The 23,584-nt window shown below is 41.0% G+C and overlaps 1 protein-coding gene across 4 annotated transcripts in view; it reads left to right on the top strand.

Annotated features, from left to right (window-relative positions):
* The first annotated feature begins 253 nt into the window (after positions 1-253).
* Positions 254-23,584, top strand: part of rasgrp3 (RAS guanyl releasing protein 3 (calcium and DAG-regulated)) — an 86,480-nt gene continuing 63,149 nt past the window's right edge. For 2 of the 4 annotated variants that reach the window (XM_050070689.1, XM_050070690.1), the window contains exon 1: positions 2,724-2,962. The gene's annotated coding sequence lies outside the window, so the exon portion shown is untranslated. Of the gene's footprint in view, positions 393-2,722; positions 2,963-23,584 lie in introns of those variants that run through there. The other 2 variants (XM_050070688.1, XM_050070687.1) reach the window with 2 other exon arrangements.

Genomic DNA, 23,584 nt, shown 5'->3' with positions numbered 1-23,584 from the left:
AGCTGAACAAGTTGCAGAAGAACATGTTAAATGTTTGGATGGATCTGGATTAGACTTTGTCTGTCTGTCTGCTGTCTGTCTGTCTGTCTGGCTCTGTCTGCTCCTCCCCTCTCTGTCTCTATCTGGAACAAGGCTACTCAGTGATATTTGCAGAACTGTCCTGCACGCCAACCTTTGTTTCCAGTAAACTTGGAATCTATTTATAGACTGTGTGTGAGTGAAAAAGTGAGGGAGAGTGTTTGTGGAAGTTATTGGAGGGCCAGGGATAACCTACAGCACTTAGCACTAAGTTTTGTGTATCACTGGTTATCCTGATGAGCACTGATAGTATAGGATTAAGATTTGCTCCGCAGAAGTCATCTGGCAGTAATGTTTGTCTGGATCACAGTAAGGTAAGGCATCCTATAACAATGGGATGTGTTTGAGGAGAAAGTAATTTTATATTGTTTGTGTATGTGTATTTAGAAAGTAATCTTTGTTACACAGCAAGTCATACTAAGGGCCTTTGGAATTTTCAATTCATGTTGTGGTGTGTTTCTTCACTGCACTGCCCAGCCATTAGTGGATTTTCTGTGGATGAAGTTTGTCATTGTTTAATGATGGCAAGCATAATATAATCACACTGCTCTGTTCTATCTCCAGTGTTTTGTCAGTGTAGTTGTGTCCTTTTGATTTCAGGAATGTCAACTTGTTAGTTATGATCCTAGAATAGAAATGAGTGAAACCGAATCATTTGATAATCAGTATAATTCAAAGGTTCCAGCAACAAGGTCAAGCCTCTTAACACCATGCAGTTGTAATGGGTTGCACAATCCCACAGTAGGATAAAAGTCATATTACACTGGACAAAGGCAAAGTTAAGCTGACAATTAGCAGTTAATTGTTGCATTGAGTTGTGCTTGTTCAGAGAAATAGTTATGTGAAGGTGCAAGCTATTTTTGCTTGAACTTATTCCACATTTGTCCATTCAGAAGTTACATTTTTCAAACAGTTCACACACAAGCCTACGCTAAAAGTCGCTGGCCAAAATACCACATTTTGCAAACTATTCTAACACTCACAAAACATTAACATCATGCAACAAAACAAACACAACTTGAAGCCAAAAGTGCATCCTTACTGACATGGTAATAACTGACTTTGTTTGCAGTTTGAGGTGTTTTGTCAACAGTTTTACAGACTCTCTTTTATTATGGTGGCCTAATGGGAGAATGCTTTTTGGGCTGCAGGGGATTTTTTTCACTGCAATACTGCGAGTGGCCACTGGGAAAAATTGGAAACAAAACTGACCTGGTTACCGAAGCTGCTTAGTGAAGGAATGGCCCACCTAACTCTGCCTTACTCTACTTCATATTGGTTTACCCTGACATTCTTACCCTAACCCTAACCAATCTTACGGCTCTTGCCTAAACCTAACTAAACCAGCCATGAAAGGCAACGAGTACTGGCCAATCATTTGGAGAGTAGGGCAGGTCCTGCCTCGCTATCCTAGGAAATGCAAATTTGTGCCAGGAGGGCTGTATCATGAAGCAAGTTCGACAGAGCCAGGATCCCTTTGTGTGAGCTGGCTTGACAAACTCTAAAGCCTCACTCAGAGATAACAAGTACGATGAAGGTGGTTACCAACCTGCTTTGTTAACCCAGGCTTTTTTCTTCAGGCTCTAACAAATCAAATAACGCTATGAAGTAAGATAAAATGGTAATACTTAAGTAAAGTACAAGTACCACAAAATTGTGCTCAAGTATAGTACATGAGCAAATGTACTTAGGTACTGTCCACCACTGTGAGGATGTGAGTACAGATACGCTTGGAAAATTATGAACCTATCATTTAAGATTGTAGGGAGTTATTTGCAAGTTTGAAATTAGGACAAATCATAGCAAGTACCCCACCAGTCAGTGTAATTTATTTTAAAAAGATGCTGTGCGTTACTTCATCATTCCACCATTTTCAGACAGATATTTCCATTAAGTCTGTCATCATGTTGAGGTTACCTCTGTTACATACACACGACCCAATTCATCAATCAGGGAATCAATCAACTTTCACCAATTTTCACTCCATTTGACCTCAGACTAAATGACACTAAATTACAATGTTCCTACAGTAGCTGTCGCACAGCCTCTTGTTGAGAATGGAGATGGAGTTCAATTATTTTTGTCCAGCCAGGCAGCAGGATGTGCAGTCAGTGTTTTTGTTTAGGCAGACATTTTTAGAAGCCCACAGAGACAAAACAATGTGTACAACGTCATTAGAGGGGAATATGGGATGGGTTGACCCCCTCACACAAGCACAGAGCAACAATGAAGTCATACACACACACACACACACACACACACACACAAACATATACACGTACTCCACCCTACTTGTGATTGGCTTGGTAGAATATCACTCTCAGAAATGCTAAAATGTAGTCATTTAAACTCTACTGAAGGGTTGCACCCTATAGTTCACTGGACATTTAACATACAAAGTTATCAGAATGTTGGCGGGGTTTAAGACAGGAAGACACGTAGAAACAAACATGAACGTGCGCACAGGCATATTGTGATACATTTCCTGCTCTGCTTTTTTCCACTTTACCTTGTGTGGTCCCTATATTTAGCTCAGTGCAGGGAAACCAAGCAACACAGGCAGGAAAACTAAGTTGGGAAAGAATTGAAGGAAGTCTAGTGGCCACTTAGACAAACAACTCCGACACTGGGATCAGCGCTGGCTGAATACACGGCAGACCTCTATATGGCTGAGACAGACAAAGGGCTTTGCAATGATTGAGGGCCATCTGAAGACAGAGTTAGGAGATGCTAGGAGAGCTATGCTGGCTTCGGCCTTTAGGATCCGAGAGAATTTGGGTTTTGATGCGGATCTGAACAGACAAAAGGTGGATTTATACATGTTTAAAAGGTGGATCCATGTGTTCTGCTGGTAGATCTTGACTGGTTCAAAGACTCAGATGAGGTAAGGTGCATGTGTGGTTGCCTAAATGTTTGAATAGAAACCTGCATTAACAGTAAAAAACAATGCTGTCTATCATCACAACGACCTGAACTGCTTTGGAAATTTAAGACCAAAAATATTTTTCTAATATTAGCTGTAATGTGAATTTGAAGGTACTCTAAAAGCATACTGCGACAATGCTGTGTTGGTTTGGACTGACATTGACTATGTAAAGGTCTTGTCATGTAACAGTCCCATATGTCAGATATTAGTGGGATATTTGTCTTTGTCAGGACTGTTATAGCTGTGTGTGTTTGATAGTCTTATGGTTGGTTGTCACAGTACATATTGTCAAAGGTTTGCTGGGAAACTTAAACACCAGACACAAAATAAATGTGTAACATGACCCTTGCCTGACAAGAATTTTATGTCAGTAACCTTTTTTGTTGTTGTTTGAGCATTTAATTCTATTTCACATGAACATAAAAACATTGAGTACATATCTTACAACAATTGTTTTTTAATTTCATTGGATTATAAAAATATATTGTGGCAAGCTTAGGTTTCTCAATTGCAAAAATGGGTCAAAGAGATGAACTCTGAACCAGTAAGTGCTCCTTATTTCACCTCAGCACAACTTTATGTTAGCCACTCTAATATCCACACAAGTGGGAGGTCACTGACTGTGAATAAGGGATGAGTTTTTGTGTCAAGTGAACATAAAGTTTTTATGTCATTTTGACAATCCAGGGGATTTGTGTAAACTTTACATTAAAATTTTTGTGACATGGATGGATCAGGGTTTTGTGTAATGGGTCTTTGGACCATGGATGATTAATGTGCTACATCGTGGCCAAATTGTTACACTGTCTATTGTGTCACTTACAAGGTCTATTGTGTAAATTCCTGGAGATTAATTTTTCTGAAGTAAACCTATGTAATATTTGCTCTTAAAGTGTACTGAAGTAACATACCATTTGAAGTATAGTACAATCAAGTTTTTTGGAAGCTTGTCTCATCTTTCTCTCTTTCCTCTGCTCTCTCCTTTCCCGCTCTCCTCTCCTGTACACTGTCCTGTCTTTGCCTCCTTTCTTTTTTAGCTCAATCTGTCTCTACCTGAGGTCTCCTGTCCTCTAAACTCAGTTGCCCAGTGCTTAATTTGTAAAATGAGAAGTAGGGGAACACTTTGGGCCTCTGAGAGAGCAGTGTTTCCCCACTCCCAAAAGTGGGGGAACACTTTATTAAGCGGCACCCGAGCTGCCTCACTGAGTGACTCATCCATCCGTAGCACAGAATAGTGACATTAGCCAATACTACATGTAAATAGAATGAAAGAAGAATCATGGAAAAAAGGTTTATATAGGAGTAGCTATAGCCTACGTCATGTGTGCCACTTACTTCACCACCTGGCTGTGAGTTTTTGTAAGCTAAGTAGTATCCTACTTAGTTTGTTAATGAAAAAACAATAAAACATAAATAAATTATGTAGCATCACTTATTAAATGCAACAACGCATAGGATAACATTTGTATTATGGTGTAGGCTACTTTGCTACAGAAATGGCAGAGGTCCACAATCTAGAGTCATAATTCAGAATATTTAGTGAGATGTGCCATTCACACTGACAACACACTCGCACACTTGCAAAATCTGTCTGAATACCAAACACAACTTCAGAACGTGTAGCAGCATCATTGTGCACACATTACACTGTTATATGCAGCATGAGACACCAACCACTGTCAAAATGCCAGTCCAAATACTAATCAATCAGTCCACATGCCATTTAACATTAATTCCATGCACCACAGGACTCACTGCAGCCTAGCCAGTTCAACGTCATCAACCCCTGTGTGAAAATGAAATGATCTTACAGGGCTGTCTATACAAAATCATCATCATCATCATCATCATCACCACCACCACCACTACCACCACCACCACCACCTCCTCCACCACCAAATATAACCACTGAACACATACCAAAATTCAAAATTAAAATGGATCTGTGTCTTACCTTATTTATTTATCCAAAACAGCCCACACTGCAGCCATAGATCCCTCCTCTTTCTTCTCCCTGTTCCGGACTTTGCTCCACTTGTCATCTGCTGTCCTGTGTCCTTTGGCAATCCACGACCTGGCGTATGGCTCAGGGTTGAATCTGGACAAGGGTGGTCCCCCCAGGTTCAGGAAAACTAGCGATGAAAGTGTGGAGGTGTGGAGGGAGGCCCGGTTTGGGGAGCAGATGAAGTTCATTTGAGAGAATCCACGCTCACATTCTGCGCTGGATACGGGGATGGAGGAGACACTGGCGAAAAGGTCTTTTCATCCATCTGGGACAGATTTTCCTCCATTCTCTCTGTATTCCCAGTACGCGCGAACAGCAATCTGTGGACTGTCGATCCCAAACCGACGGCAGAGAGACATCACTTCCTCTTCTCCATACAATGGGCCTGCGTCCTCAGGCCAGTACTGTGCGTAAAGCACCTTTAGATCATTGATAAGCTTGTTGTAGTCATTGTTATCACCAGAACCTCATCGCCCTCCCTGTGACAGCATGCGTTCCTCCAGGTGCCTTGCCAGGCACACAAAAAACTTTTTCTGGTCTAGGGCTCTGTCGCTGGGTTTACCGGCGTTAAGGGGGACACCTTGGAATGAGCCCTCATCTATTCCCTGCTGGCTCAGCAGGCTGTGGGTGCCTGGTCGCTCTGACATGGCTTGAAACACCATCACCTGCCGGTTGATTGCCCTGTGCGCGTCAATGATTGTACAGCCACGCTTTTGCAATTCGAGGGACAGCTCTGACAATTACCACAGCGTATCATACATAATGCCAATGTTATTTACAAATGCACGTGAAGAGAGGCGCATGGCGAGTCCTCTGTAGGTTTGTTGGGTTTTGCTGTCAAGGGAGCTATCCTCTGCTGCTACAGTGAAGTGTTTGTGGAGGGCCAGGAAATTCTTCCACACCGCTTCGACTGACCTAAGACTGGAAGCGACCCACCTTGTGTCCAGGACGCGTCCTATTTTGCACAGCTGGATGTCTAAACTATCTGCACACTCTTTTAACTCCAGTCTGTTCTTGTTTGATGCACTGTACATTGCATACAACTTGTCCATTAGAATGTTGAAGTGATTGACAGCTCCCATCTCGTCCACCACGTCATTAACACTGAGTTCAAGTCTATGTGCCGAGCAGTGCCAAACTATGATACCCAGGAACATGGCTTTGAGCCTTGTTGCCAGTCCTGTCCTACATCCGAGCATAACGGAGGCTCCATCGCAAGTAACTCCAACAAGTGTTTTGGAGAGAAAGTCTTTGTTACGTCCAACACGCTCCAAAGCTGATAAAAGTTGACACACAGTCCCTTCTGCGGTCAAGTCTTGCAGCTCTACAAGGTCTACATAAATGTTCTCGGGTGTCTCCATGTTTGGCACAGTTAAACCACTGGTTTGATTTAAACTGGTCGACTCTTCCAGAATGAAGCTCATTTTGGGAGCGCACTGAACTATTTTTCCAAATAGTTTCTTCTTCTTTTCATAAGCAATATGTTGAGCAATGTCAGAGCAAGCAACGTTTGAATGTAAAATTCGGCCCATGTTGATTCCGTTTAGCTCTTGACAGTCAATTTCCAGCTCAAAGCCATGAGCAGATTTGTTACGTTTAGCCTCTTTGTATGCTGTTCTGAAAACTCTGGACGTTGTGGCTATCCGTTCGGATTGGGCATTGACAACAGTGTTAGTTAAAATGTCAAAATCTTCAAGATGTAAAATCTTCACTGTTGCAAGATGAGCCTTAGTTCTTTGATGCTCCCATATTTTCTTTCTAAGAGTCTGTTGCTTCTTTTTCTGATCTGAGGCAGTGGACGTTACAGAGCATGTCACCTATTCTCTGGATAACCCAAGACCCTGGCTCTTCTCTGCTCCCAAAAAGCCTACCTCTTTGCAGGTTGCCCAGCCCACATGTGACCTGTTGATGATTACTAGCCAAGGGTAGAATTTCTTCTTATTTTTGACCTGAGCCTCAGTCCAGATTTCTCCCCATTCTCCTTCATCTTCGTCACAGCTCTCACTCTCCCCATGACTCTCCTCCTCCACATTCTCCTCACCACCATCGGCATTCTCAGGCCCACTCTGCTCTCGATCAGCTACGTCGAAATGAAAAGAATTTTTATAGCACATTTCATACACAGAGGTAACACAATGCGCTTTACAAGAGTTAGCTTGGCCTTTCGTTATTCCTTCTGCTGCAGCTAGCGGTGGTGGCCTAATGTTACCTTGAACATTTATAGGCTGTTTGGTCATCGGCTGGCCATTTCTTTCTTTCTTTTTTTTGTTAAATGAGTGGCTTCTGACAGATGATGTGAGTGTGAACCAGTCAGAGCCTTGAATGGGACATGGGAGTTCACGAGAAATTTTGTGATTGGATTTTATTGCTGTCTAATATCTGACAGTGCCAAATTAGCGATTAGGAGCCATTTGGAAAAAAGCAACAACTTTAAATCAATGTAGGTAGGCCTACATAATGTTTTGCAGCCATTTATTATATTTTTTAGATGCGAAAAGTTCTAGCCCCTTGCAAATTAGTTCCAGAACGCACCAGGGCCTTTTCTGAAAAGATCCTGGTGCATTCCAGTACGTTCCAGCCAAAATTAAGCACTGCAGTCGCCAGAAGAGAATGTTGACATTGTATCTTTCTGCAAACCATGAAAACGTTAAATACATACCATATTGTTTTTAAAGCATATGAGCTGGCTGGGAAGGGGAAGTGGAAGGTTGATGGTGCATCACTGAGACACCTGCTATGTTGCAGACCACTATTCCAGACCAACAAACAACAAAATCTGTTTTGATTTAGCAAATCACTGCTGTGTTTCCAGCAGCTTTTTAGGCACCACCCATGGGTGTTTTAGTGACCTATGGCTGTTCTTCCAGCTGCGATAAAGTGAACAAGCCCTTATGCGGCTGCTGTAGGTACAATCTATGTCAAACACTGTAGTGTCAGGGGCGTCTGTAACTTAGTGGATAGTGCCAGCACCCCATGTATAGAGGTGATACCTCGCTGCAGCGGTTGCGAGTTCAACTCCGGCTTGCAACCCTTTGCTGTATGTCTTCTCCCCACTTCACACTCTTCACTCTGTCCTGTCCATTAAAGGCAAAAAAGCCCCAAAAAATAATCTTTAAAAAACAAAACAAAACACTGTAGTGTCCCAGTGCTGGTCGTGGCATAGGTTGTATAGGTCTGCTAAGAACACCGTCATCCATAGGGGGTGCCACAAATGGGGGAAGAAAAAAAATCTAAATGTTTCTTATACTTTTTTCAACTAATACTATTACTACCATTATTTTTGAAATATTACATAAGGCCACAACAACATAACTACATAGCAAAGCCTAATAAATAATAAAGGCCTTTTTTTCTGGGTTCCTGCCGCCCACGGCCCCCCTCCTCAGCTCGTTACGCCTTACCTGCTCTCTGGACATGCTGTATCGTTATCATGTCAAAACAACAAAAGCTCTCTGGTGCCCACTCAACCACCACTACATGTTGTTAGAGTTTGATTTAGGAGCCAAAAAGCAAGCACAACCTGGACACGGAACAGTTTAGGACAGCTGATTGTGAAATGTTGCTGGATGACTGAAGGCTTGGCTGAGGCAATCAGGAGTTTGGCTGAGGAGGGCGAGGTAGGGCTGAATCAGAGGAACTGATGGCTGAACAGTCTGGTTTTCAGGGGGAGCTGGCGTGGAGAATCTGAGACAGCGAAAATTAATTAGATGATGATACAAAAAACACAATGAAGGCAAACATCAAAATTAATAGACAGTCAATTATGGAGCTTTTTTCCTATCTTTATTCAAGAGAGTGGTATATCAATTGATTTTACATTCAGATTCTGTAATATTGTCCCTCAAAACCCTGCCCTCGCATTCAAATAGCCTCTGCTTGTGCTTAGATCTACTCTGTTTCTGCTCGCACTCAGATACCATGTTGCTTGCACAGATTTCCTGCTCCAGCTTCAGCTTTTCTCCTCGCGCTCAAGCTGCTTCTGTGTGCTCATGGAATTTCTGCTCTCAGATTTCTGCCCTGCCCTTGGATTTTTTTGTGTAACAACCCTGTCAAAATCCCCCAACCAATAGAACGCCAGGTTTATCATTGACCAATGAAATGATCCCTGCCTCCTTGGGGGCGCGCTCGCTTTAGTTTTAGAGCATCCTTCACTTTGACGATCCATGTTGGCCAGCAATCCGCTAAACTCTGCTTCTGAGTCATGATGAAGGTGATGTCGTTTTCTCCTCCAGCACACCGACTAGGGGGTGCTGTGCCATGCAGCTACTATTATAGCCTAGGCTACTGTATGCGGCTATTATAGTAAAAGATGAACAAGGAAAGGGAGAGGTAAAGCCAAACCTCTAACACTACACTACTGAGAGGAGTGGATGTGGAGAGACTGAATATGAAATCAGCAGGAGCAGAGCAAGTTACCGTTTCCTTTAAGCAGCCGGTGGCCACAACAAACAGCTCATGGAAGTTGCATTGATTTACATTTTGAAGCGTTCAAGCTCTTTTCAGTGAAAATGATTATTGGGCATTTTGTGATGTGTTCAGTGTAATCTTGTAAAATATAGCTTTTAGTAGGCTATGTAAATGGAATAAATAGCCTACAGCTGTTTTAAGGAGAAATGTGTTGATGTTTTCACAGCACTATACAACAGATATTAGAGAGGGAATTATGATGTATCATATATAGTAAAAAGACCATTCTTTTCATGTGAAAGAATGTTGTTAATGGTTGTTTGATAAATGTGTATTATTGACTTTGTGCTCATTCAAAGGTAGTGTAATGAAGGACTGTGACTTAAAACTGTTAAGTCACAGTCAGTTAACTCATATGTTTTTAATAGTGTAGATTTCTGTGTTTCTCTGGCACACAAGAAGAATAAACAACAAAAAGCAAAAGAAACAGCAATATAAAAACACTGGTATCAGCTATTGGCCGAATTGTTATTTTAAACATTGGCATCAGTATCAACCCAGAACTTCAAAATCGGTGCATCGCTAATTCAGCTAGAAAGTTAATTTGTACATTTCATTATTATTTTACAATGTCACATATTGTTTTTTGTTTATTCTTCTGAACAAGTTAATTTGTAATTCATTTTTATTGATTATTTATATACATGATTATTATAACATGTTCAAAATGTTACTGAAAGCATTTTTTTTTTTTTTTTTTTGCAGTTTCTTGTTTTTAGATAGGTTATTTATTCATTCATTTTGGTACTAAACATGCAGTAGTGACTGGGGGTGGGGTTGTTTCATCTGAAACAAGTGTTCTCAGATCAAGAGGCAGCAATTGTTCATCATTCGTCTATCAACATGTGGCTCAGTGCATTTTGAGAGGGACGGCTGAATAGATCCAAAACTTAAACACAGGCTTTTATTATTACTATTATTATTATTATTATTATTATTATTATCATTATTATTATTATTATTATCATTATTATTATTATTATCATTATTATTTGTGACACTAAAAAGAAACTGAAGCATTGGTACTTAGATTCAATAAACAGAGTGAAGCTGTGTGCTCCAGTTTCATTTGGTTCATGTACACCAAAGTGTTCTCACCCTACATAATGTCAAGTGGCTCTGTAAAGGGCATCAAAAGGGTACAGTACACACTGCACCATCATTAATGTGGACATGAATTTGTATGTCAGAATCCTTCAAATCTGACCAGCGTCAGGTTTTAATAAACAAGAAAGCATCTGAGTCAAAAGAGTGGTACTGTACTCATTTGTAAAACAAATACAGAGGACTTTTATTTCCTAATGTTGCATTTATTTCCTGGCTCTTAATTTCCCCATCTATTTAAACTACCATAAAATATTTGGCAGGGTGTTGGTGGACACACATACAACATGTAACATCTTAAACAGATACAGATTGACTGAAATAGAAGGTAAAACATCTTTATTTTTCAAAATTTCAATTGTGTTTTTTAAATGGAGGAATTTAACACAGGCAACTGAAAACTTCTAAGCTTCTTTTTGACTGATTTGTGGGGGCATGAAAAAATCCAGCTTCTTCAGCTACTTCTGCACATGATGCCTCCTCTTTGATGCAAGAGTGATGGGGGTACAGTAAGCTCTCAGCCTGCTGCTTGCTGTGTGCTTACTCATTGGGGGTGACCACAGAATACAGCCATCACTCTTCAATAATGTGTATAAAATGAAATGACAAGTTAGTGAAATCAAAGTCCTATGTTGACCCCCTGTTTTTATGCCTTATTTATGCTTTCCTGAGTAATCTGTTTGGATTTGGGTACATACCTATTATGCACTCACTGATGAAACAGAACATAAGTGGCTAGGAACACACACGCGCATGTGTGCACTCACACACAGTCATAAACTCAGAGACCATCTGCTTAAGCCATTCGACCAGCTGTCTGAACCCAAGGTCGATGTAACATCTGTCTCCAGCAGTAGACTACACATGACTCCAACCTGTCTAGTCCACTCTGAACATCATATCCATTCTAATGCTCTACCTGTACAGTGTATCTGCCTGCATTTGCATCCCTGTGAGAACAACACTAAGTATCAGATCAAGCCTCCTCCAACAGCTACATTACAAACTGATTCACAATCAAAAACCTGAACCAGCACAGGGTTTAAGTTATGATAAGGACTGTCAACAGATGTGCACTTTTAAAAGGTTCTACATCTGGTAAAATTCAGGTAATAACATAATTACCATAGGATAAAATGACATTGTTTACATCTGGTTGCTTAAAAGCACAAAGAGTGATTTGCTTTACCACCGAGAGCTACAGGAGAAATGTGTTTGTACCTTTGCTCTGAGATAATGATCTTTAACCCTCTCATAATTATTAATAATAATTACGTTACATACAGTAGCGCATCTTTTACATACTTACATATTTAGTAATTTATTTCAATACCCATACAGTGATGCAGACAAGCGGCTGCAGCTCCTCGCTCCTTCTCTCCTCCTCTGCGCTCTTTGCACACAACATGTGCCGCATCAAACTGTATGTCAGATTGGTTTAAATAAATTATCTGAGGCGCAGTGTGGAAGACTTAAACTTTATTTCATGTTAAGGTTTTAAAGACAAGTGGAAGTGGGAAAGTAATTCAGCATTTGTCTGTCTATTGCCTAAATTAGGCTGGGTGTATTAAGATATTTTAATATTTCAGTGTCACAATTATAACAAAACTGAAGCTCAGGGCAAACACTATCACTACCTGGCTGTCCATGAAGGCAGATTACAGGGAGATGTGGATGCTGCTCTGCAGGGTGCATGATTGAAGTGTGTTAACTTTTCGTGACTGTAACAAGGGGCAGTGATATGGAGGAGGGGCAGGGGCTCTTGCAGAATTAAAACTCAAATGTGGTTGTTGGGCATACAACACACATTTAATTAAGAACTGGTGTCATGAGCCAAATTAAAAAAAACTAAAATATTAAATTACAACAAAAATAGAAAACAACGTGTGGATGGACAATGCTTTTACACAGGGTGCTGTTCATTGTTGTTATGGAAGACAGGAAGTAGAAATGTTAGCTGAACTGAAAACCTTGGGCCAGATGAATAAACGATGTACAGACAAAAACATGCGTATTCCCTTTTGCACATGGAAACTGGTATTTATAAAGGAAGAATGTGCAGTGAGAATGTTAACTCCTCACGCGTACTCACGCAACCAGGCACGCACAAGGTTTTATGGCCAGAGAAAGCTGGGAATGATCGAGTAAGAGTAGGTTGAATGGAAACTGAGAGACAGTTAACGTTGTTTTTAGGTCATTTGCCAGTTTCACTGATCGTGTTAGTCAAAGGTACATTTATACACTTAATTTTGAAAAGTTTATAAACTTTGTTTATGAATAATGAATTCCATCATTCTTTTTTTATTACATCTGAGCCATCACCTGCCTGTTGATTATCATTTAATTTTATCCTGAACTGTGAAGCTCTTTGTAAAGTCACTTTCAAAATGGGTGCTATAATTCATTGATCAGCCTTCTCAAGTTTCATAGTGATGATGATTGAGACTTCACCGTAATGATGGTTTGCAGAAATATGATGAAATAAGGCCCTTTCAAACACAATGTGTTAATGGCACCGCTGCATCCTGAACCCATTTATTTCAAATGGCTTGTGTTGCGCCATAATGGCTTTTCACTGTGTCAAGCCAAGCTTGAGCACAGTAAGGCACGCCGCTTAGCGAGTTTGCAGCTATGTGCTGTGATGAATACCTGTAAAATGTAGGAAAAAGTAATAGTGTTTGTCTGAATTCCCTGAACTTTACAACACAAGTTGACGCTTGTATCGAGACCTTGGGAGGATACATACGTATTTCCAGTGAAACAGGCATGTAAGGTGCATACATGTAGACAATAATGTATGTGTAGCCTGTATGATAAACATAGCTTCAGTTTCTTATCTGGTTTGCAGTGTCTCCTTTCAATAGCTCAACGGATATATTAACGTTTCTTTTCTAATGAGGAATAATTTTATCATGATTTTCTTCATTGCTGGCAACAACAACATTAAATAGTCTCTAAAACTTTTAAAAAGCTTTGCCTGTTTTTCTCTGTCCTCTGCTACTTGTCCAAACAACCTGGTCTCACTCCCAACTTTTCAAATACTGACACCTGTTCAGTGGCCTGTCGGAATCCGACAGTGACACACAGAGGCACCCTTTAGCAGCAGTATGAGACGGCCCGGGGAGCAGCATCTGTTGACGCTCTAGGCAACTGCCATGAAGTAAAGAGCAGGAAAATTTGTATAGGGCTGGCTGGAGGGGAGACAGATGGTGTCAAAAAAACTCCAGAATTTCCAGAGTCTGCTGTTTGTGTCAGGTGTGAAACCAAAAGTTGTATATATATTATGATAGTAACAAGCGTAGTTATTTAAGCCAAACCATGATGTTTTTTCTAAACCTAACCCTGTTCTTTTGTCCCCAAACGTAAGGAAATAAACCTAAAAATCTTTTCCCACACTGACGTGGGGAGAGCAAGTAGGCTCTGCAGAGTGGGGCTTCCCATCCTGGGGTTTGAACCAGGAACCCTCTTGCTGTGAGACAATAAGGCTAACCACTGCAGCACCTTGCCGCCAAGAAAAGATCATGCCTTAAATACCCAATTTTGGGGACACAATCCCCCCTGGAAAAGCAGCAATGTCTCGGTAAAAGACAACCTCTTTTTTGGCACTACCCTTGCTGGGAAAAACAACAACAGGTTGCTACAAAACACATACGTTTGGTACCTAAAAAGCTGCTGGAAACACAGTTATGATTTGCTGAAACATAACTGATTCTGAACTCCATCCTTCCTCCATCATACCAGCGCCCAGATCTCCCTGTCACCACAGACACAAAGAGTATCGAAGTGGAGTGAGACAGACCTGCCCCCCCTCTCTCTTTCTCTCCTAAACTCAGACCAAATGCTGGTCAAACTGTAAAACTAGCAGAGCTGAATATAAATCAAGATTATGTTACTGTGTCACCTGTTTCTTGCCTAAAATGTTTTCAGAGACATATTTTAGTACACTGGAAGTGGGCACCATACTGTTTCCTGTATTGAAAAAATGGGAGGCTGAAAAAACTGAGCTCAAACAGTAAAACTCGGCAGCACTAATCACATACCAACCAAGATTCTTTTACAGCGTTGACTATTTCTCACCTGATATGTTTTCAGAAACATGTTTTGGCTCCCTGTTTAAATGTTAAGGCCCATTTATGCTCCCTTTACGTACGAAAATGTATACGTCCGTTTCAAACAATGTTACCATCACTGCCCACAAACTTCCATGCGTCCTTTACGTTGGCATGGATGTTAACCAATATATCCACCAGGAGGCAGCCCAGAGTCAAAAGTTTATGACAACAACAATCTCAAAAACAAACATGGCGACTGTGGAGGAGATATTGATAATGTACCTCTTGCATAAAAGACAAAAACAGAGGGACCCCAGTCGGAGGGCGCGAGGGTCGGCCCTGGGAGCGAAGTGGAGCCGGGCGGGCTCCGCGGGGAGGGAGACCCGAGCCTCGGGAGTATGTGCGGGGCCAGGAGGGCGGGCTCCGCGGAGAGGGAGGCCTCTGTGTTTGAGACGGGAGCAGGTGGCGAGAGGTCGGATGCTCCCAGAGAGGGGAGAGGGAGAAATATAACAACATAAGATAAAATAGGAAAAACCTTTCTCCCTCTTTTATTTTATTTTCAGCATATCAGCTGAAAAAGTTCCGCCATTGTTATTTCTTCTTCGTGTCTCACTAGAGCTACGTATCGGGTAGTGACAGCAACACTGCCCCCACGGTTTCCAGTGGTACTGCTCCTTTGGCCCCTCCCTCCCTTATGCAGAAATATGGACGAAATGAATGCGGAGCACGGACAGAAGGCTCCGTCCGTATCCGGATCCGTATTTAACGTTGAGCATAAATGGGCCTTTAGGCCTATATGCGATTGTTTGTTACCAGCCAGCACCCATATTGTTTCCTGTGGAAAAAAAGCAGCCAAGCTGGTATTACATCACCTACTAGCTGAAATGTTTATTGGTCCAGTGCATTGCAAGGCCTTCTGGTAGTTGTAGGTTTTCTACATCTTGAGCAGAAGTGAATGCCACAGTCTTTTTTCCTCTGTTTTCTCTGGTTATGTAGTAACAATTTCAAAAGTATTTGCATCTATATTTTTTCTGCATAGACAGTCCAGTTTTATGGAATAAAAAACGTCTTCCCAGCAGTAAAATACTTATGCATGTCATATGCATTGACTTTTGACACATGAATTAACAACGATCTAAGTTATTAATGTTTCAATTATGATCACAAATGTTTATGTTAAAAAATGATAATGTGGTGGTTAGCATTGTTTGCATGTTCTCTCCATGTCAGCATGAGTTTTCTCTGGGTTGTCTGGCTTCCTCCCACAGTCAAAAGACATGCAGGTTAGGTTAATTGATGACTCTAAATTGTAAATGTGAGCATGAGTGGTTGTCTAATTCCATGTGTCAGCTCTGTGATAGTCTGGCGACCCGTCCAGGGTACCCCACTTCTCGTCCAATGTCAGCGGGGATAAGCTCCAGCACCCCCCCGCAACCCCTGACAGGATAAGCAGTTACAGAAAAATGAATGAATGAATGAATCTACACACACACACACACACACACACATATATATATATATATAAATTACTTTAATCATGACTTTAATCAATAGCTTTTGTCACGGAATTTCAGGCTGTTCCTCCTCTCAAACTGTGTAGGTTAGAATTAAAGCTTGTTGAGATAGTTAAGATTAAGGAGAGGGTAAAGTGTAATCAGTGAAGGGTTTAATGTATTAAACCCGATGTGTGTGTGTGTGTGTGTGTGTAGGTGTGTGTGTGTGTGTGTGTGTGTCTGGGTGTGTGTATGTGTGTCTGGGTGTGTGTCTGTGTGTGTGTGGGCAGAGTCACATGGCCGGACTGCTCCAGGCTGCTGTGTTTACCAACAAAAGGAGGAGGAGGTCTTAGCGTAGTATAAGCTCCACCATGGGAGTCTCTGTGCTTGACAGCCAGTAGCAGCCTGCAGCATCTGGCAGCAGTTCCAGATATCTCAGTGAGGGACTGATCCTTAGCCTGGATGGTTGCTGTTATGCTGCTGTTTAGGGGGTAAGATTTGATTGCTTGTGAAATATAGATTGTGTAGTTTGTGTGATATTTATAACTGCTAGTTTCTATGACAGCGAGAACCACATTTAATTAAAGGCTGTCTGTTGCCTTTAAAGATGGATGCACAGTTTACAGTTTCTAGCAAGTCATTTTTCAGCTTTATTTTGTGGAATTAAGGCTGTCTCTGTCTAACTTTCTTAAATTGGGATTTTGTGAACATTAGTCAGATCTAAATGTATGGCAGGGCTTTTAGAGGCAGTGTACTATGGTGTGTGTGTGTGTGTGTGTGTGTGTATGTAGGTGTACATCTTTGCATTTGTATTATACTTTCTGTTTGAACATTTGTGTGTGTTTGTACCTACAAGCAGTGTATGTCACTGGACTGTGCATAAAACACACAATGACGCATCTGCAGAGCAGAGGCAGAGACACAGTGACCCATTGTGGAGGCAGAAAAGCACAAGTCATGCTAAAGGGCACAGCTGACTGTAACATGCACAGCCAAGCTGTGAAATCAAAAGGAAGAAAAACATAAGAATGTGTCAGTGTGTGTATCCCGTAGCAATTGACATATAACGCATTAATGTTTTGCGCACTGTGAAAGCAGCGTGATGTCCACACACACAAAGTCAAAGAAAAACACTTTGAAAGTTTCAGAATGGCTCGTTTGTTGTTTGTGGGGCATCTGTGCGTCACACTGTCAGTAACTAACGGTGTTGGGAGGCTTCCTTTGAAACGTATTCCACTACAGATCACTGAATACATGCCCGAAAATGTAATCTGTAAAGAATTCCATTAAATTACTCAAACTAAGTAACGTAGTCTAAAAACTTTGGATTACTTTTGGAATACTTTTAGAATCATCTTGCAGTACTCATTTGTCTGGGTCTTATATTTCCATGCCAAAAACACAGGACAGTGTTGTGGCTGTGCATCTCCACTGTCAATGTCTTGTAGGCGGTGCAGTGCACACATTTAAAAAAAAAAAATGCACGTCTCATATGAATTTTACAGCAAGCAATCATCACTCTCTGTCCACACCCAATATGTTACATATGCACTTCTGTTAAGTCATGTAAATAAACCATGGAGGCTACCTATCAGCTGTCGGGTCCACTGGAGACGTAACCACTTAAAACAGAAAACACATGTAAGTAGGTTGTCGATAATCATTTACCAGACAAAACTAACTGTTGTTCACCGAGCTCGCCAGGTCAACCTGGAGAGGTCTGCTGTTGTTACTTTGCAGTGTATGTAGTTTTAACTACTAGTTATAACTGCATATGTGGTAGATTCTAGCATATTTACCATAGAAATTAATTGTCTGTCATTGTTATTTTCATAGTTATGTCCTTTTGTTGTTGGTAATCTTTATGATTATTTTGTTTATTTAAACTTTTTTTAAATACTCTTTTTTACTGGTTTTTCAATTTTTTAAGCACAAACAATAGACAGGACAAAGTCCCACCCCAAACTCTCTCTCTCTCTCTCTCTCTGTATATATATATATATATATATAAAGTAAATAAACAAATAAAAAGACAACAGGAGACAGGTAAATGAGTAGCACATATGAAATAAATGAAAGGGCAGTCAGCCCTCATCTTCCAGGGACAGATGATGAGTTATAGTTTCTGTAGGAAGGAGTGCAATGGTTCCCAGATCCTCCAAAATTTGTCTGATTTGTGATTAAGGTCATGAGTCAGCTTCTCAAGAGGAATAAGAGCAGAAATCTGCAATATCCACATGTTGACTGTAGGGACCAGGGGAGTTGACCACCGTAGCAAGATACATTTTTTAGCCAGAAACAAAAGAATTATTTACAGAGATGAGGGGGTGTGGTTGACCCTGTTGGTAGGTGGTATGCTTTCCTTTGACAGGTGTGATTGGTTGTCAGAGACATGCCCTTTTGTGAGCCTGCAAGGCGTGGACACCCAGTGGAAATGAAATTAACTGCATCACAATATGAGATTAACAGTGTTGTCATTGTTAATGTGATCACTCTGCTGATGGAAGGTTGAGACAGACAAAAGTCATCACTGCTGCACTGTTGCATTTTCCCAGTTTTTCAAATATGTTAGTATGGTGATTATATTATTTCCTGGCGTTATAGCCTTATTTTGTTAGGTGGGAAATGTGTGCGTATCCCTAATGAGATTGACCACAAACATTATTCCTGCACGATGTCATCTGTAGCATTTCATTTACACACTGTCATTTTGTGTTTAGAGACCATTTCTCCGACTTCTTTGTGTTTCCACCATTTGCTCCTCTGCTTAAGAAACTCTTCAGCCTCTTAAAAGTCCTCCTCCCTACTCTCAACAGTTTTTCATCTCTGGAGCTCTTTTAAGGGCTAAGATGCTTTGTGAATAACCTTTATCTTAACAAGGACCTAGACTTAACTTTAAGGGGAAATTCTAAGAAAACATCACAATTCTAAGAATTTTCTTCGAATTCTGTCACTAGGAGCAACTCTTAGCACTAGGAGGCTTTGTGAATACGGCCTCTGGATTACAGAGTGAACCCCATTCTAGAAAGTCTGGATGAATGTACCTTTGTGTATTTTACATTTATAACAAAGATTGGAGGTGTCAGGGAACATTCTCTGCAGGCGAACAGGTGTGTAAAAAGTTCAGTGAAAAAAATTTAAAGTTTTGTTCATGTATAGATATTGAAGTACATTTAAGGAAAACCCCACTGCAGATCTTGTCCCAGTCTACAGGACTAAACGTCACCTCCAGATCGCGCTCCCACAACAGCTTCGGAGAGTCACAGCCTGAAGAATCAGAATAAAGTAGTGAAGCATGAATATTGGAAGTCAGTCCTTTGGGAGATTTGACCAAAACTATAGTGTTTTCCAGCTCTGAAGGTCTCATGCGGATCCTGCCTGTCCTCAAGAGAGACCCTATAAAGTGACGAATTTGGAGATACTTATAAAAATCTTTATGGGGAATATTAAAATCAGCCCTGATTTGCTCAAATGACTTAACAGAGTCGGAGACCAACAGGTCCGTGAAGTTTGACAGGCTCTTAGATGTCCACTCCATCAAACCGCTACTCCTAATCTGTGCTGGTAAATCCGGATTCAGAGCCAGGGGTGACTAGAGAGAGAGATGACAGGGGAAATATTTAGGTATTTTTTCACATCTCGCCAAACCAGTAGTATGGTATAGACAATTATGTTGTTCTTGAGATGGTTTAACTGATCTATATTATTATAAAAGGAAGGGAGTTAAGCCTTCTGTGATAACAAGATAGGGATTCAAGACCCAACCATAAGGAATCTTTCCTGTTCATAAACCAATTTGACATAATTTTAAGTTGCGCTGACCAATATTTGTAGATTGGGCAGGGACAAGCCTCCAAGATGGCTTTGGCTTAGTTAGTATAGAGAACTTAACTCTTTGGTGTTTGTTGTTCCAAATATAGCAAGAGATGTTAGAGTTTAGTGACTTAAAAAATGCAGCGGTCAAATAGCACGGGAGATTTTGAAATACATAGTTCAACCGAGGAAGAATATTTATTTTAATAGTGTTGATTCTCCCAAGGAGAGAAGCTGGTAGGGAGACCCATTTTATCAGATCATTGTTAACTTTTTGAATTAGGGGGGAGTAATTAGTTTCAAACAGATTATTTAAATTAGGAGTGACAAAGATACCAAAATATTTGAAACCCCTCTTGGACACCTGAAAAGGAGATTACTGACATATCCTGGGGGATATTAAAGGGCGTAGCGACCAACTTCCCTAGGTCAATCTTATAACCTGACAAGGCACTGAATGTGGATATGGATTTCAGAACTGCCAGGATTGATTTCTCAGGGTTATTCAGATACAAAAGAACATTGTCTGCGAATAAGGAAATAATGTGGTTTTCTTCACCTACTCTAATTCCAGATATATCAGGGTTAGTTCTGATGACCTCAGCCAAAGGTTCATTGAACAATATGAACAATCAAGGTGACAGGGGGCACCCCTGTCTGCAGCCCCTGTGCACCAGGAAACCATCAGACATCAGGCCGTTTGTATTAACTGGGGCGGCAGTAGCTCACAGGGCAGCAGTAGCTCAGTCCATAGGGACTTGGGTTGGGAACCGGAGGGTCGCCTGTCAAGTCCCCGTCCGGACCAAAATATGGAGCGTGGACTGGTAGCTGGAGAGCTGCCAGTTCACCTCCTGGGCACTGCCGAGGTGCCCCTGAGCAAGGCACTGAACCCCCCAATCGCTCGGAGCGCCTGTCATGGGCAGCCCATTCTGACATCTCTCCACTTAGTGCATGTATAGGTCCAGTTTGTGCATGTGTGTGTTCGGACCTGTGTGTAATTGACAAACAGAGTGAAAAATTGAATTTCCCCTCAGGGGGATTAATAAAGTATATAAAATTAAATTAAAATTATTGGGTCAGAATAGAAGGTTTTAATCATATTAATGAAGTTAGAGCCTAGACCGAATTTTTATAATAGCAGGAACAAAAAAGACCATTCCACTTGGTGAAAGGCCTTTTTGGCATCAAGGGACACTATCAGTGCTGGGTTTTTATGAGTGTTAATACTGAACAACATTAAGTGCACGGTCGGTAAGGGAATATTGTTCAAGTATGAAGCGATAGCGGCGTCGGCCTTCAATCTCCAGTGGAAGGTTGATAATTTTCAGGTTTTTGCATTTTCTAAGTTGTCAAATTTCAGCTGCAGCTGCTCCACTGTTTTTTCCATGCAGCTATGTGGGTGCCGTGAGCATCGTGGCTATCCTCTGTAGCGGAGACCCTCTCCTCAGCCTCTTAGATGTGTTTTTCTCGGTCTGCCATTTGGTTAGAGAGAGCCGATAAAGAGCTCTCCACCAAGGTGACAGATACTTTTATTTTGCTCAGCGCACTGTCAATGATGTCCAGGCAAGCGCCGACTGATTCATCCATGTCGTTCACCCGGGAGGCCACAGACTTTACTTCAGCTAGGATCTGCTCCGTAGTTGCTTGGTCAGTTAGCGTTACCTCTGAGGTGTTAGCATCAGGCCAGATGCCTCCTGCTGCTGCTGTTATCATTAGTCATACTTCTACTGTTATTATACACATATGATTATTGTCACACATGTATACTATCAGATATTAATATATACTTTCAACATATTGTACCACAATAGCCAGAATCATAATTATAATATTATTACTTTCATTAATGTTGTTGTAAGCTACTGTCATTACCTGCATCTCTCTCTCTCTCTCTCTCTCTCTCTGTCTCATTGTGTCATACGGATTACTGTTAATTTATTATGTTGATCTGTTCTGTACGACATCTGTTGCACGTCTGTCCGTCCTGGAAGAGGGATCCCTCCTCAGTTGCTCTTCCTGAGGTTTCTACCATTTTTTCCCCCGTTAAAGGGTTTTTTTGGGGAGTTTTTACTTATCCGCTGCGAGGGTCCAAAAGACAGAGGGATGTTGTATGCTGTAAAGCCCTGTGAGGCAAATTGGGATTTGTGATATTGGGCTTTAAAATTGGGATTTGTGATATTGGGCTTTATAAATAAAATTGATTGATTGATTGATTGATTGATTGATCACCTTGGTCGGCCTCGCTCGGGATGGGTGAGGCTGCTTGTTGAGCAGTTTTCTTCTTAACGGCGGAACCTGATGATGAAAAAAGAGGAAAGTCCTTGTTGCGCTGCGGTCTAGGCGTCTCAAAGTACAATTCGGCTGATGGTATTGAGTTTACTTGGAGAAAGTCACAGATTTATTTGAAGCCTGGAGCGGAGTAAAGTCTCAAGCGTCCATCTTGATCCGGATCACGTGACCAACCCTTCTATTTAAACATTTAAAATTCCTATTATTGCTAGGAATGGGTGATGTGGCACTAAAATAGTATCATGATATTTCAGGGTATTTTAGCAATAACAATATTCTGGACAGTATTACAAATTAGTGAAAATATATTTCATAATAATTTAAGAAAATAGAATGGCAACAAAATAAGTGATATAGTTTTCTATGTCAAGCTAACAGTTTGCCTTCAAATATTCAGTAAAAATAAAAAAATCTCTAATTTCCTTAGTTTGTAAACAACAACAACAGTAACAGATTCAGATTCTGTATACAATATTAATAGTACGACAAATTAAAATCTACCACAAATTACACATTTAAACAGCTCTGGATAAAATTTTTTTACCCTGGGATCTATATGAATCAGCAGATTACCAGGACGTCGGTGGCTTAGTGGTAGAGCAGGCGCCCCATATACAAGGCTGTTGCCGCAGCGGCCCGGGTTCAACTCTAGCCTGTGGCCCTTTGCTGCATGTCACTCCCTCTCTCTCCCCCCCTTTCACACTTGTTTGTCCTATCCATTAAAGGCTAAAAATGCCCCCCAAAAAATCTTTAAAATAAATAAATAAATCAGCAGATTTCCTTCGTGATTGAGTTGTTTTGGGGGTTTTTTTCCACCTGGACCTTTATGCGCTGCCATTTCTCCTCTAATTATCACACTGTAACCTGTGGCAGGCTGTTATGCTACTTTAACTATTGCACATTCACACATATGTAGTCACGTCACTTAATCAATCAATCAATCAATCAATTAATCAATCAATCAATTTTATTTATAAAGCCCAATATCACAAATCACAATTTGCCTCACAGGGCTTTACAGCATACGACATCCCTCTGTCTCTCTGTCATCTCTGTCCTTATGACCCTCACAGCGGATAAGGAAAAACGGTAGAAACCTCAGGAAGAACAACTGAGGAGGGATCCCTCTTCCAGGACGGATAGACGTGCAATAGATGTCGTACAGAACAGATCAGCATAATAAATTAACAGTATTCCGTATGACACAATGAGACAGAAAAAGAGAGAGAGAGAGAGAGAGAGAGAGATGCAGGACAGACGGTAATGACAGTAGCTTACAACAACATTAATGAAAGTAATAATATTATAATTATAGTTTTGGCTACTGTGGTACAATATGTTGAAAGTATATATTAAT

Source organism: Epinephelus moara, chromosome 19 (genome assembly GCF_006386435.1).
Source record: "Epinephelus moara isolate mb chromosome 19, YSFRI_EMoa_1.0, whole genome shotgun sequence".
Classification (NCBI taxonomy): Eukaryota; Metazoa; Chordata; class Actinopteri; order Perciformes; family Serranidae; genus Epinephelus; species Epinephelus moara.
Note: the sequence above shows the minus strand (reverse complement) of the source record. Positions and strands in the feature narration are given on the sequence as shown.